The following is a 9,679-nucleotide window of genomic DNA, read 5'->3' as shown; positions in this document are numbered from 1 at the left end:
CCTGAAGTTAGAATACCTTTTATTTGAAATTATTAAGCAAATTTAGATATTGAAGAAAGTCAAAGAAGGTGATGATATCTCTTGTGCATTTTTCAGTTTTTTCAGAGTACACTAAAATTTATCCTAAGATACAATATTGACCCCTAAGAAGTCATAAATTTTATCGCTTATATGAATAGAAGTAATGAGTGCATGATTGCTAATACAAGAAAAAGTTCAAACACCGGATCTTTCACCTGCTTTGATAATTTTATTTAAAATATACCCTTTTAACAATGAGTTATAAAAGATTTAGTCTAACTTTAGTTTATGGCTTCTCTTGCTTTGATAATTCTTTTTAGAATAGACCTTTTTAAAAATAAGTTATAAGAGATTTACTCCAACTATAGTGTATGGTGCCTTTCCTGAGTTTCGAAAAAGGATAGATTACTGACCTAAAGTAGAGAGACTTTAGCACAAGAGTGAAATATAGCAACTGATTTATCAACTGCCCCCTTTACCATGGATAAAGAGAATTTTAATCTTTCATTCTGATTATTCAATAAATGTTCATACGGAGTATAATCTGATCGAGTGTGATCGGATAAAATAATTGAATAGAAGTTTCTGCTTATTTTTTTCTAGCCCCTTTTGGTCTAAGGAAAATATCGAGAACCCTCAAATAAGGTCTTCAACTGTGTGTCCTCTTAGAAACTCAATGCTATGAATCATTTTTCTTGCTCTCCCGTACATGTTACTGGCCAGTTTTTCAGACTATGGGTATTTTCTATTTTCATCAGATCGTATTATTTTATTTTATCTATTATAGCTTTCACAATAATTGAGAAATATAACTAAGCATATGACATCAGAAGGAAAAAATACTTGAATTACCTCTTAGAGTAGACCCAAACATAATTCTTTTTCCCCCACCCTGAACATCTGCCACATTCAAAAACTTATGAGTCATACTTTTGTGATGATTGGGTTTAGACAGTAATAGTAGCAACAATATGAAATCAATAACAACATACATCTTTTGAAGCCAGAGATATAGAAAGAGCTAACAACTATAAATTTGTTCTGTAAAGAAAATCACGCTTTCACAAACAAACTGATTCAAATAAGTAATTTCATTTTTCATAGATGTCTTTAGTATCTATAAGTGGGGTTCACAAGAAATCAAAATGAATTTTTATCAAACAATGTCTAAAATTTCAAATTATACAGACATGGGTTTCATATGGGGCGTAAAATAGAGGATACATTGTTTACTTAAACTGCCTTATAATAGTCAAGAAACTATTTTTGTTAGTTTGAATGTGGAAAAAAATATATCAAATTGGTATCTTTTAGTTTATCATTAGATCCCAAATGCTATCTTTTTTTTTTCAAATTTAAAAAGAAAAAGATGAATGACAGCAAAACATAATAAATTCACACTGAAGTACCAAATAAACAAAAGAAAAAAAAGAACCTATTGGTTTATAGGAGCATCACCATAGGCAACAACTACCTTGACACCCGTTTGATATGAAAATTTTTTAACCTCATCATGAATCTGCAGATCACGACATAACCCTCAACCCTTCAGATAGAATATATATATAACCTAAAAAAACTTACTTGACATGAGAGCTCCCTTGTTTGGGAGAAAATAAGAGCTAGAGGAAATGCCATACGTGGACGTGGAGGTCTAGGAAATTGGTAGCTCATGATCCCACTTATTACGGGGAAGCAAAAAAAATAGTTTTTTTGAACCAATCTGAGAACAAGTCATCAAATCCCTCCCTGCAAGTGAAATAGGTATAGTATGCGTTGCATAGGGGTTGTCTTGACATACTTGCATCTCATAATATTTTTGTTAATAGTTTCACCTAAATCTATATCTGAAAAAGTATTTTCAGGAGGAGCAGTGTATCAATGGCGAGCGCCATATCGCCAATGGCGAATGGCGAGGTGAGGTAGTGTCGCCATCTTCCTTTGTGGTGATTTGACCTGTGCAAGACGACGCTAAACCTAGAATGGCGACGAAGTTCTAAATGCAAAGTTTTTTAAATTTTTGTTAAAATTTGAATTTTAAGGATAAAAGGTAATTTTAGGATTTTTATTTTCATTTTTGTTTGACTGATACAACTGCGATTTGAGAAGCGACTGCGACTAGGCAACTGAGGTGACGACTGGTAAGTACCGAGTCGATTATCTATTTTTTTTTTCATTCTTCTTATTTTCTCCACTGATTTCTTCTTGATTTTTTTCTTCTACTTTTTTTTTCCTCTATTGTTTTCCTTTGTATTTCTTCTTCTACTTCTTCCTCTATTTTTTTTTTCAGTTTTCACAAAGATTCAAAAATAGTGGATTCACTCACTGTCTATGCCTTTTGAGTAAAATTTCTGGTTTGTCTATTTATAAATTATAACTTAATTAATATACTAATTTAATATCGTAATCTTGAATAAGAATAAATTTTTATAGTTTAATAATGCTTGTTTTATGAATTGTTGAGTCATTCGAATTCTAGAATTTTAGTATCTACCATCTTTTTAGTTTTGACTTAAACATTTGCTTGTTATTACAATTTTAATATTTATATATGCAATTAAATATTTTATTTTTTGATATTAATTATCGCCGCACTTTCTAAAGGAGCTCTACCTCACTACGCCTACATTTATCGCCATTCATCGTCCAAAACACTGAGGAGGGGGCACATTCTCTATGATTGTTTGAACTAAAACATCCTCAGATGCATCAAAATTGATAGCAAAACTCTCTTATTCGCCAACAACTTCACTATCATCATCCTTAAAGGGGTTAACTTCCCGAGCCCTCCCATGATCCCAAGCATCACTTGTGTTATTCCAACCACCACGACGACCCCCCCACCAACATAACTAGATTTGTATTCATTTATTTGACCACTCCAATGACTCCCAAGGACATTTGGGACACCATAACTACCATGGTCATTTCCAAATGCAGCAACCCCAATATATGGAGCCTGTGGAGGAGGATTGGTTGAAGTTCTATTTTGAGATGTGGTGAAACATATGTTGACTTAAGCAGAGCTCCAGCCAGATTCTTAGCTGCAGAAATAGAATCAATCATGATTTTTGTTTTACATTTCATATTGACACATTTTAACTTATATTAATACCATTTTAAATAGTGAATGAACATATTCATCAATTCAAGTGACTAAATCAAATACAATCTAACAAAGAAACATACCACTTAAACCTACTTTTTAATAGCAAAAGAGAAACAATACAAATTCTTACCAAATAGTTAAGTTGTTTCAGGCATATCACTAAATATCTTGGATTCATCAGTCTTTGTAGCGTCAAGTTACTCATAGCAAAAAAAAAAAATAAAATAAGAAAAAGGTACAAAAAATAAACATAAATCAAATGGAATGTTAGTGTAATAGATGCATTACCAAAAAATATGTTTACAGATAAACCATGCTATCAATAACTAAATAAATTATGTACCAAAGAGCTAATCTTTCAATATCAAGCTTAACAATACAAAATTTTACACAAAAAATTTGGCTTGCAGCAATTAATTAGAACCTAAAGTTGGAAACATACATTAACGATCGATAAATTAAAATAATATACAATTACATGTACCAGTTAATTATTTTCAATCAAGTATATGTAGATCAAATAGAATTATAAAAAAAAAAAATAATAAAATAAACTTTCAAGGAAATCTAGAATTTTGTGGCAGAAATCCCTAAAAGAACAGGAGAATTTTGTGGCATATTCTCCTTGGTCGTCTCCACTGGAATATCCTCAGATCCATCAAAATGATTGCATAACTCTCTTATTCTTCAACAGCTTCACTATCATCGTCCTTAAAGGGGTAAACTTACCGACCCCTCCCACAATCCCAACCACCACTTCTGCTATTTCCACTACCACCACGTCCTTCTCTATTAGCATAACCAGATTAGTATTCATTCATTTGACCACTTCGACTCCCAACGACATTTGGGACACCATAAACACCATAGTCATTACCAAATGCAACAGCCCCAACATACGAAGCATGTGTAGAAGGATCGATTGAAGGTCTGTTTCAAGATGTGGTGGAATATATGTTAACTTGGGTGGAGCTCTATCTAGATTCTTGGCTTCAGAGATAGAATCAATCACGATTTTTTTTTACATTTGATGTTGATAAATTTCAAATTATACTAACATCATTCTAAATAGTGATTGAACATAAAAATCAGTTGAAGTGACTAAATCAAATACAATCTAATAAAGGAGCATACAACTTACATCTACTTTCTAGTAGTAAAAGAGAAACAATAAAAATTCCTACCAAATAGTTAAGTTGTTTCAGGCATATTACTGAATATATTGGGTTCATCAGTCTTCGTAGTTTCAAGTTACTCATAGAAAAAACATAAGAAAAAGGTACAAAAGATAAAAATAAATCAAAATGAAATATCAGTGTAATATATGCAGTACCATAAAATATGTTTACAGATAAATCATGCTATCAATAACTAAAAAATTATGTACCAAGAAGCTAATCTTCCAGCATCAAGCTTCACATTATAGAATTTTGCATAAGAGAATTGGCTTGTAGTAATCAATTAGTACCTAAAGTCAGAAACACACATTAGCGATCAGTAATTCAAGATAATATGTAATTATATGTACCAGTTAATTATTTTCAATCACACATGTATGGATCAGGTAGAATTACCAAAATAAAATAAAAAATTAAACAAAATTTTAAGGAAATCTAGAATTTTGTCTCAGAAATACCTAAAAGAACAGGAGAATTTTGTGGCACATTCTTCCAATCATTTCCACCGGAATATCCTCAGATGCATCAAAATTGATCGCTGAACTCTCTTATTCTCCAAATGCTTCACTATAATCGTCCTTAAAGGGGTTAAATTTATGACCCCTCCCACTATCCCAATCACCACTTCTGCTATTTTCACCACCACCACCACGTCTTCCTCTACTAGTATAACTAGATTTGTATTCATTCCTTTGACCACTCTAATGACTCCCAATGACATTTGGGACACCATAGCCACCATGGTCATTATCAAATGCAGTAGCCCCAATGTATGAGAATTGTGTAGGAGTATCAATTGAAGGTCTGTTTCGAGCTGTGGTGGAAAATATACTGACTTGGACGGAGCTCCACCCAGATTCTAGGCTGCTGAAATAGAATCAACCATGATTTTTTTTATATTTTATGTTGATACATTTCAAATTATATTAACACCATTCTAAATAGTGAATGAACATAAACATCAATTTAAGTGACTAAATTAAATACAATCTAACAAAGGAACGTAAACTTATATCTACTTTCTAATAGCAAAACAGAAACAATATATATTCTTACCAAATAGTTATGTTGTTTTAGGCATATCATCAAATATCATGGTTTCATAAGTCTTCGTAGATTCAAGTTACTCATAGCAAAAAAATAAATAAGAAAAAGGTACAAAAGCTAAAAATAAATCAAAATAGAATGTCAGTGTAATATACGCAGTACCATAAAATAAGTTTATAGAAAAACTATATTTAATGCCCTCAAATTTCATCTATTTAACTTTTGATCTTTCCATACTTGAAATATTAATTTTTGACTCAAATTATATTTGGGAATGTAAAAAGGATAACCCGAATGAATATCGACATTTTTTGATGGGGTTCGAGGCATTTTTGGGACACGGAGGCAGTAAGCCTCCACGATATCCCCGTGTCACAGAGGCTGGTTCCATGATGGGTACCTCATCGCGGTGGGTAGTCCTAGAGATAGCCCCTGCATCGCGGAGGCTGTGTTTCTCATGGTTATATTTAAATGTCTTAGAGGGACTTTTTGGTCTTTTTCCTTTTAAACTATTCCCCATGATTTAATACATCCCCAAAACATGTTATGACCTCTGTGAAATCCCTAAGTTTTGTTCTATTAGTCAGAAGAAAGAAAACACTTAGGTCTTTAGAATTTCAATATCCAAAGCATCAAATTTTCTTACGTTCTTGTCATTATCAGGGTATGTGGGACCATCCTAAATCTCATAGGCGTAAGATTTAATGTTTTTACAAGATTTAAGAGTGTATATGTATGTACGTATTATGAGTTTTTAAATTATTAAAGAGAATGCATTGGGGACCCCATTTTTTGATGAAATCTTGTTTAAACTATGAGGTTTTTTCTAATCTTGAATTATATTCATGTGTATGTATGTTATAAGTTTTGAGAAGTTATATGAGAGCATGATTTATGAAATCCCCTCTCTTGTTATGAAATCTATTATCTTTATACGAATGGTTGAAAACTTGAGTTTAAATTACATTATCAATTATTGATTTGTATTGCTTTATGATACTATGATGGGGTGTTTTATCAATTTGTAAATGCTTTGTGTCCTAATGGGAAATTGCATATGCTTGATGATAGAGATGACCACCTATGTTGAGGTACTAAAAGGGAGTATTTTGTATGAGTTTTACATCTTTTGAAATAAGAACTCTTTTATATTGATTAAATGTTTTTTTGGTCCAATAACATGATTTTTGATTGAAAAGACCAAGATATGATATGATATGACTTATACGACTTGCAAGTCTTGGCATGACGATACCAAATTAGACAAATGCTATAACAAACTCAGAACAAACTAGACTACATACTTTTAAGACTTCAAACTATGTTTTGAGAAAAAATCATGTTTTAAAATACTAAAACTAGACTCTAAGAGAGTTGGATGATTACCAAAAGAAGGAATGAGTTCAGACAACTCATTACCCAAAATCATGTTTTGTCAATGTAAGATTGATCTTGTCCTAAATTATGGATGATTATTGTATACTTGCTTTGCGGCAGAGGTATACTAGACCAGACACTCTCATCCTTGTGGCTAACTCGAATAGAGGGCTTAGTCGATGAGTTAATGGTGGATTCCATATAGTCCGTGGGATTGTAGACTTGTAGGGTGTACTATCTAGCTTAGAAGTAAAACAATGAGTTGAGTCATGACTTACCAGAATGTTTTGATGCTCATTGATTATGCCCATGTGTTTCTATGAATATTATGATAACTTGTTTTCATAATACTCTCACTTATTTTACATGAAGTATGTGTATTTTTTTAATGTTCTATATTCCAGTGCTTTCGAGTGTTGACTCCCTCTCTAAAGGTTCAGAGGCTCAGTCTCGGGGTTCAGCTCAGTAGTAAATTATTCCTAGATTTTAAGATTTTGTTGAGCCCCCTTACACTGAAAGGCATTCTATTTAGATATAATCTCAGTCAGTTTTATGGTTTTGGCCTGGGGCTTTGTCCTTGTTTAGTCAGACTAGTATTTTTCATTTCAGTAGAGACTTCAGAGATTAGTGTAGAATGGATTTGTGTTTACTTATGGAGTGATGCACTGAATTTATTAAATTTGATTAAGGTATTGTTATGATTCTATTTATCTTCCGCGCTTTGTTTTAGTTTAAGTTATGCTCATGATGATGTGCTAAGGGGTCTCTCGGACCCTCGTGGTTCGGGATACTCATCGTAGCTAGGGCATTGACTCAAATCGTGACACTATTCTATCAATAACTAAATAAATTATGTACCAAAGAGCTCTTATTCTAACATCAAGCTTAAAATTACAGAATTTTGCGCATGAGATTTGGCTTATAGTAGTTCATTAGTACCTAAAGTCAGAAACATACATTAACGATAAGTAATCCAAAATAATAGACAATTACATGTATTAGTTCATTACTTTCAATCAAGCATGTGTGGATCAGATATAATTACCAAAATAAAATAAAAAATAAAACAAACTTTCAAGGAAATCAAGAATTTTGTGGCAGAAACCCCTAAAAGAAAAAAAGAATTTTGTGGCATATTCTCCCCGATCGTTTCCACTGGAATACCCTCTAATGCATTAAAATTGACTACAAAACTTTCTTATTTACCAACAGTTTCACTATCATCATCCTTAAAAGGTTTAACTTCCCACCCCCTCCCATAATCCCAACCACCACGTCTACGAGTTAACTTCCCAACCCCTCCCATAATCCCAACCACCACTTCTGCTATTTCCACCACCAACACGTCCTCCTCAACCAGCATAAAAAGATTTGTTTTCATTCTTTTGACCACTCCAATTAGTCCCAAAAACATTTGGTACACCATAACTACCATGGTTATTACCAAATGCAACAGCCCTAATATATGAAGCTTGTGCAGTAGGATCAGTTAAAGGTTTGTTTTGAGATGTGATGGAACATATGCTGACTTGGGCGGAGCTCCATCCAGATTCTCAGCTGTTGAAATAGAATCAACCATGATTTTTTTTACATTTTATGTTGATACATTTCAAATTGTATTAACACCATTCTAAATAGTGAATGAACATAAACATCAATTCAAGTAACTAAATAAAATATAATCTAACATAGGAACAAACAACTTACATCTACTTTCTAATATAAAAGGAGAAACAATAAAAATTCTTACCAAATAGTTAAGTTGTTTTAGACATATTACCGAATATCTTGGGTTCATCAGTCTTCGTAGCTTCAAGTTACTCATAGCAAAAAAAATAAAAATGAGAAAAGGTACAAAAGATAAAATAAATAAAAATGGAACGTCAGTGCAATATATGCAGTTCCATAAAATATGTTTACAAATAAATCATGCTATCAATAGCTAAATAAATTATGTACCAAAGAGCTAATATTCCAACATCAAGCTTAACATTACAAAATTTTGTACAAGAGATTTGACTTGCAGTAATTAATTAGTACCTAAAGTTGGAAACTTACATTTACGATCAACAATCCAAAATAATATGCAATTACATGTACTATTTAATTATTTTTAATCAGACATGTGCGGATCAAATAGAATTACCAAAATAAAATAAAAAATAAAACAAACTTTCAAGCAAATGTAGGATTTTGTGGAAGAAATTCCTAAAAGAACAGGAGAAAACTTACCAAATATAGTGAATGTAGCCAGAAAATTATAAGAGAAATCAGAAATACTGAAATAAAACTAAAAAGATAGAAAAAAACACACTAGAAAGCAAAGGAAGAAGAACAACGGAGAGAGAAACATAAAATGAGATAAATGAAAAGGTATAAAATTTTTAGAAAGACAAAAGTATAGACCACGTGGGTCTTTAATCAATACACACGTATGATATTTGGGAAGACAAAAAAGCCTCAGATCTGGCTATATTAAGAGGAATGCCCTTCATCGAACCTTGGAGCCTTCACTTATTAAATAGTAGAAATAATATATATATATATATATATATATATATATATATATTATATAAGAAAAGTATAGAATTTAAATTAAAAAATTATTAAATTTGATTGAACCCATAAAATTTGTGTGTACATCTCTAATTGCAAGAGAAAGAGTCCCTTAGGCTGCATTTGCTTTTATTAAGGTTCTGAAGTCTGAATCAGAATGCATATTTCAGTGATCAAGATTTTGTCTCTAGCTCTAAAAATTAAATGATTACGGCTGTTTGTTTTTCAATATCTGAATGTGCAAAAACTTTTATTTATATATATAGTAAAAAATAACAATTTAAATAAAAAATAATTATATATTAGAAAAATATATAATTTAATATAATAAACTTATTATTTGATTTAAGAAAAAAAATTATATTTGTTAGTGATAGTGGAGATGGTTTGT

At 31.6% G+C, this 9,679-nt stretch overlaps 1 long non-coding RNA gene across 2 annotated transcripts; it reads right to left on the bottom strand.

Annotated features, from left to right (window-relative positions):
* Positions 1-4,743: 4,743 nt before the first annotated feature.
* On the bottom strand, positions 4,744-9,065 carry LOC107849824. 2 transcript variants are annotated; one of them, XR_007048573.1, is made up of 3 exons: positions 8,965-9,065; positions 8,483-8,542; positions 4,744-5,175 (listed from the first exon to the last, which is right to left on the bottom strand). It is a non-coding gene; the product is annotated as an uncharacterized LOC107849824 (long non-coding RNA). The 2 variants fall into 2 exon arrangements; XR_007048574.1 differs by lacking the exon at positions 4,744-5,175 and adding an exon at positions 7,270-8,289.
* Between the last annotated feature and the right edge of the window lie 614 nt (positions 9,066-9,679).

Source organism: Capsicum annuum, chromosome 12 (assembly GCF_002878395.1).
Source record: "Capsicum annuum cultivar UCD-10X-F1 chromosome 12, UCD10Xv1.1, whole genome shotgun sequence".
Lineage (NCBI taxonomy): Eukaryota > Viridiplantae > Streptophyta > Magnoliopsida > Solanales > Solanaceae > Capsicum > Capsicum annuum.
This window is presented reverse-complemented; position numbering and strand designations above follow the sequence as displayed.